Here is a 7,500-nt window from a genome sequence, read left to right on the forward strand (position 1 = left end):
GATAAGAATCGATCTGCCTGTCACATGGCTGCCACGGACATGCTATTAAATGAATCAGCCTGGCCTGCACTCAACCACCGACACACGCACACACACACACACACACACACACACACACACACACACACACACACACACACACACACACACTGACAGGCAGGCAGACATACACACACACACACACACACACACACACACAGACTGACAGGCAGGCAGACATACACACACACACACACACACACTGACAGGCAGACATACACACACACACACACACTTACACACACACACACAGACTGACAGGCAGGCAGACATACACACACACACACACACACACACACACACATGTCTGCTACACATCAGAAAGACAGACAGAGATAGAGAGAGGTAGAAAGAGGAGTGGGAGAGAAAGAAATAGAGGTTGATTGCGTGAGATAGAGGTTTAAAACACACACACACACACACACACACACACACACACACTCACACACACACACACACACACACACTCACACACACACACACACACACACACACTCTGACTGAGGTTTAAAACACTATTTTAGAGGCCCCCAACAAAGAGGGGATGACTAACTTCCCAAAGCAAACAGATTTACACACATGATGCACCACCTCCTCCCACATTACACACATACACACACACCACCTCCTCCCACAGTATACACACAGATACAGATCCACCGTCAACCTCTCACTCTCAGTCCAGTTTATTCTAGTTCATGAGGCCCTCTCGTCTACAACGGGAGTGTTAAAGAGGGATGAAAATGATCGGTTACATCATGGGCATATACGCAACTACAAAATCAACTGACCCTGCACAATCACCAGGGTGCTGAGGAGCCTTTTAAACCCTGTCTCAGTACACATGACAAGGGCTCAATAGCAAGGACGACCCTGATGATTGGGTACCACTCCCTACTGTAAGCAAAACTAATGTGCCTGCATTTCAACAGCCTTATGTATGACGGAAAAGTTATCACCAAACCCAAAAGCCTGTCACACATTCAAAAGATATCCATGGCCCACTCAGACAAAAATCTTCTCCTGATCGATGGATAAAAACCCTAAATTAAGGTGATTTTCCATAGATAATCAGATCAATAATATCTCTCATTAAAAAAAAAGATTATCCATAATTGTCTGACCTGGAACACAATAGGACTGTTCCGTCTGGACTATGACGTCACAATAGGACTGTTCCGTCTGGACTATGACTTCACAATATGAATGTTCCGTCTGGACTATGACTTCACAATAGTACTGTTCCGTCTGGACTATGACATCACAATAGGACTGTTCCTTCTGGACTAGGGTGTTTAAAACCCCCTTGAGCCTATTAGTTAAACACTTAAATAAGATTCTGTAGTCCATACACAGACAGGACCCCAGCTCTTAAGCAGGCCTGGGTCTCCTTTTTTTGGTCAGCAAAGATAGTTCATCTCGCAGACAGCTGATTGGCCCTTTCCCTCTCAATACATTCCTCCAGCATTTTGCAGTAGTCCTCACACAAAAGGTTCCAGAACTGTAAGTAGAATTCCGCAGACAAGCCATCCATTCCCGGCGAAGGGCCTTTGGATAGCCCTTGGATGGCCTCAGAAAGTTCCTGAAGACTGATGGTCCTGTCCAGAGACCTCTGATCATCCAGCTCCAGTCTCGGTAATCCATCCAATAACTGGATGGAGCACGCAGGATTGCAGTCAGGATCACAGTCCCCATGGGGCCCCTCAGAGCTCAGCACAAACACCCATTTCCACACACACACACACACACACACACACACACACACACACATTTCCACAGCATCAGACTCTACAGCATCAGACTCTAATGTCCAGCGCAGATCAAACACATGCTTGTGATCCAGGTTGGGAAAGCATGTAGTGAGCATCCAGATCAGCTCTAGAGGAGATCCTTGTCCTGATCAAAGCACCTGATCACCAGCTCCTGCAACCTTGTTTCTTTTCTATCAAGTCCTTGACAACCTCCAGGTTATTTTCCCCCATTTCCTGTTCCATGTTCCTTATCTCTTCCTCATCCTCACACTAATCTAAACACTAATCTTCACCATTACAGAGATGGAAATTGTTGACAAAATAATCTAAGCTTTTCCCACTTGCCCTCCAAATGACCCAAACATTTTGCAATAAACTACTTAGGGTTCTCTTCCTTGCTCTCCAAATTACCTATTACCAAATGATTTTCAAACGTTTGACAAAACCACTTATCCCTTGACAATTTACTATTAACATGCAGGCAATACCCGGGGTGAGGTGATACCATAACACAAAAACCAACACAAACAAAGAGATCCACAGGCTCAGAACCATTACTAAAAGCCTCCCAAAGAGATCCACAGGCTCAGAACCATTACTAAAAGCACAAACAAAGAGATTCACACGCTCAAAACCATTACTAAAAGCACAGAGATCCATACGCTCAGAACCATTACTAAAAGCACAAACAAAGAGATCCACAGGCTCAGAACCACACACACACACACACACACACACACACACACAGAACCATTACTAAAAGCACAAACAAAGAGATCCACAGGCTCAGAACCACACACACACACACACACACTCTCACACACACACACACACACACACACAGAACCATTACTAAAAGCACAAACAAAGAGATCCACACACTCAGAACCATTACTAAAAGCACAGAGATACACAGGCTCAGAACCATTACTAGAGATCCATACGCTCAGAACCATTACTAAAAGCACAGAGATCCACACACTGAGAACCACACACACACACACACACACACACACACACACACACACACACACACACACACACACACAGAACCATTACTAAAAGCACAAACAAAGAGAAGAAGTTGGCCCCTAATCTCAGCATTCACCATGGCAACCCTGTCCCCCTCCACCCCAGGAGAGGGCAGTATCTTTACATTTCATTGACCGTGGTTACATGGATTCGAATAACTGCCTTAGTCGGACTGAAATCGCATTATCCGTTTCATGTAAGCACCTTAGTCGGATCGTAGTCGGACCGCACATAGTCGGACTAACACCCCTGGATAACTCGATCCGATCCAGTTGATAGTTCGACTATTGCGGCATGTAACGGTGAATTGGATAAGGAACTGGACTTTGCGTCTTTGCGCATGCTCCCTCTCTCCCTGCCAGGTCGTGACCCGGAAGACGAAAGAGGGATAAGTTGTCTCAACTGTTCATACTAATGACACGTTTTTTTATGAATATCCTGCAGACTGTCTCACAAGCTTATTCTTGTTGATTATGAACAAACATAACAGAAGAGGTCCGAAGATATGAGCACCTTTACAACCCCTCCTTAAACACGTATAAGGACGTTCCACATTTTATTTGCTTAAAACAACAGCAGTACTGTCAAATCAGCTGTCACTCGGCTATTACCTGACCAAGGTTCCATGGCAATGTTCCGAAAGCCCATTTTTCCGACAGCCCGCTCTTCCGAAATTGTGAGTACAGCAACGTGAACCACTATTGCCCACATGCACATCCCAATGAATCACACAATCATAAACATATAAATGCCTTTATTTCACAAGCATTAACTTGAATTCAGAATATTATTATACACACATGCATTTGCATCGCGATGATACAAAAATATTTGTATGATTGCCAACGCATGCATGCTTTGTCAGTGCTTGACAAGATCTGCGTAATGTCCTGCAACAATCTGCCGGTGATTTCCTTCGCATGAGTGGTAGCCTACCCCATATTCAAAACCAGAGTAGGCTAAGTTAACAAATATTGCCTAGGAAAAGTTATATGCGTGATAGCCCGGTGAGCCCAGAAAGCAAATCAGCTGTCACTCGGCTATTACCTGACCAATACCTATCAAACTCGGTGATACTATTCACAACTAATATGTCCTTCATTCTATGAAATATGATGAAATTTGGTATTGTGGCCGCGAGGCACGCGTGACTTTAGTTGTGTTCAGTTATCTGGCGCTGAAAAAAAACACGAATTAGTACTGTCAAATCAGAAAGCAAATCAGCTGTCACTCGGCTATTACCTGACCAATACCTATCAAACTCGGTGATACTATTCACAACTAATATGTCCTTCATTCTATCAAATATGATGAAATTTGGTATTGTGCCCGCGAGGCACGTGTGACTTTAGTTGTGTTCAGTTATCTGGCGCTGAAAAAAACCACGAATTAGTACTGTCAAATCAGAAAGCAAATCAGCTGTCACTCGGCTATTACCTGACCAATACCTATCAAACTCGGTGATACTATTCACAACTAATATGTCCTTCATTCTATCAAATATGATGAAATTTGGTATTGTGGCCGCGAGGCACGCGTGACTTTAGTTGTGTTCAGTTATCTGGCGCTGAAAAACACCACGAATTAGTACTGTCAAATCAGAAAGCAAATCAGCTGTCACTCGGCTATTACCTGACCAATACCTATCAAACTCGGTGATACTATTCACAACTAATATGTCCTTCATTCTATCAAATATGATGACATTTGGTATTGTGCCCGCGAGGCACGCGTGACTTTAGTTGTGTTCAGTTATTTGGCGCTGCCCTCTAAAGACAGAGACGTGACAGGTGGATCGAGATATTTTCCCGTAAATACCTTTACCTAAATACCTTTATAGACAACATCGATCATACACTCCCATTGCACTCAAACAACCACACTCAAACGAGGAGATATTGTATCAATTAGCCTATTATGTATTGTATTAATTGCACAGAGTTCCAGTGGCGCATGCAGCCGTACGCACTGTGCGTACCTTCTGCTACGCGAGAAGAAGAAAAATATATCATGAACGCATATATGTATCTGCATCGTCAACGCTGGGCATTAGTTGTCTGTACTCCGATTTTATAGTTTCCCCTAATGCCCAGCGTTGACGATGCAGATACAGAGCTGGAAACAGCTAAATGAGTTACGCAGTGAACTTTATCAAGCCCTGGAAAGTTCGGCAAATTTCTAGCCAAACATTCATTGCGTCCTGAAGGTCTTGTATCTATCTACGAAAAGACTGACTGGACTTGCTCTCATGAATATTCACACAGATTTGGAAATCGACAGCGAAGAAGTACTAAAACAATTTGATGCAACTGGCAGAAGGGCAATGCGTTTAGGCTGAAACCCATTATTTGCGCGCGTGTGTGAATGTGCGTGCGTTTCTCTCGTCTTTTATCTTTCACCTTTGAATAATGTAACTTATAAACACATCGGCCTGGCAGAAACAAACAAACAAACAAACAAACAAACAACCCAAGAGGCAACACGCATTTCTGGACCGATGAACAGACGCGATTCATGCTCAATCAACTGTTGTTGTTATTGGTAGTGGTGAAGAGGTCAAGCGGAAAGGGCTGTATCACCACTAGTTGTAATAAAAACAGCGCCACCTATCGTATCGGATATGACATGCTTTCGGCCAATGATTCGATTTATTCACTGCCATGTATATTGGGATAATAGCACCTACCCTCGAAAGAAAGCATAGTCCGACTAAGCAAAGATTCGAATTATACCATCATGTAAACACACTCATTGTTTAGAGAAAAGAACTGGGACATTGGCACTTAGATTTGTTCTATGACTCAGAACAATCCCCCACCCCACCTCGACCCCCAACTGCCACCTTCTCTCATTAAACTTAATGTGATATCAATGGCCTTAAGGTTGATAAACTCAACTCGCAATAATGGCCATTTTACCGCCATTAATATTTATGGAGCCCACCCTCAAGTGTTCCATGAAAAGAAAGAAAGAAAGAAAGAAAGTTTGATAAAGGAAGAAAGAACACAACCACCCAACGTGAAAACACCATTCTGCGATTCTTTAATGAGATTTCTTTTTTTCCAGCGGCTTTGCCCTTCAGTATTTTCATAATACACTTCTTGAAACGGCGTCTTTTCCTTTCAACCAGCTCATCTAGCCCCAGTGTTTCCAATTGGCCTAAACGCGTGTGTCAAGGTCCTGAAAAACGTTTTCAATGTCAACCGTCCTACCACAACTATAGTCCAAAAACATCCTCCAATGGGTACAATTGATCCCTACTCATTAGTGTTCATTCTGACACGTCTGGCATCTCAGACACACACACACACACACACACACACACACACACAAACCACTTGCTCTCAACCAACCGGCTAGCTCAGAGCCATGACACACACACAACACACACCACTCGCTCTCAACCAACCGGCTAGCTAACAACTCCTTCAGGAAAAACACAAGGGCCTTCTTCATCCAAGATGCCGAAATATTATTCCCGTCTCTGACTCTCTCACCCACGGCCAGCACCTGGCTCCACCCCTCGCACTGACACACATGCGCTGGTGACACACCTGATTCCGTGACAGAGTGCCACACCTGATTCCATGACAAGAGTCACACACCTGATTCCATGACAGAGTGACACATCTGATTCCATGACAGAGTCACACACCTGATTCCATGACAGAGTGACACATCTGATTCCATGACAGAGTGACACATCTGATTCCATGACAGAGTGACACACCTGATCCCATGACAGAGTGACACATCTGATTCCATGACAGAGTGACACATCTGATTCCATGACAGAGTGACACACCTGATCCCATGACAGAGTAAACCCCCGCGCCCAAGAAGCGGATTCCAAATAATGACAAAACCAATAGCGTTTAGGAGACCATAAGAAGCACAGCAGAGAGGAGAAAGAAACAAGACAGAAATGTTCACATGTCCCTCTCACCACGATCTTGTACTCGCCTAGTCCTAGCAGTCACAGAGAGCGAGAGACAGAGAGAGAGAGAGAGAGAGAGAGGGAGAGAGGGAGATTGGAGGGAGATAATTCTGTTGGGGGTTGCTGATTGATTGACTAAGGGTTCCCACTGATACCTCACAGCTGTCAATGTTCAGACCATTCACACACACACACACACACACACACACACACACACACACACACACACACACACACACTCACACACTTTCTAAGAGATAATCTTATCTCTCATCCACTTGTTCTTCTCTCTTTCATGTCCCCATCTCTCTGTCTTCCCCCCATCTCTATCTCTTTAATCTGCATGTCTTCCCCCTGTCTGTGTGAATCTTAAATCAACCATCTGTAATTACATTCTCTTTCACAATGAGCATCTCACCGATGTGATGTTATCATTAATTACCTTCCTACTCATCTCAGAGGATTAGAGATGTTATTAATGACCGTGTCACTACTAAGGCATATTTCATATGTATGTGTTAGTATCTTCTCTTTTAGATGTTATTAATAGTTAGTATCTATTAGAACACGGTGCCTCACCAGTCTGCCTGTCTAATTTAAAGACCCAAATTAGCAGATGCATTGGTGTTCACCAGTCTGCCTGTCTAATTTAAAGACCCATATTAGCAGATGCATTGGTGTTCACCAGTATGCCTGTCTCGTTTAAAGACCCATATGAGCAGATGCATTGGTGTTCACCAG

General features: G+C 43.9%; 1 protein-coding gene across 1 annotated transcript in view; it reads right to left on the bottom strand.

The window, feature by feature from the left end:
- Positions 1-7,500, bottom strand: part of tafa3b (TAFA chemokine like family member 3b) — a 110,727-nt gene that overhangs the window by 12,715 nt on the left and 90,512 nt on the right. The gene's annotated exons all lie outside the window — the stretch shown is intronic.

This window comes from Clupea harengus, chromosome 4 (genome assembly GCF_900700415.2).
Source record: "Clupea harengus chromosome 4, Ch_v2.0.2, whole genome shotgun sequence".
Taxonomy (NCBI): Eukaryota; Metazoa; Chordata; class Actinopteri; order Clupeiformes; family Clupeidae; genus Clupea; species Clupea harengus.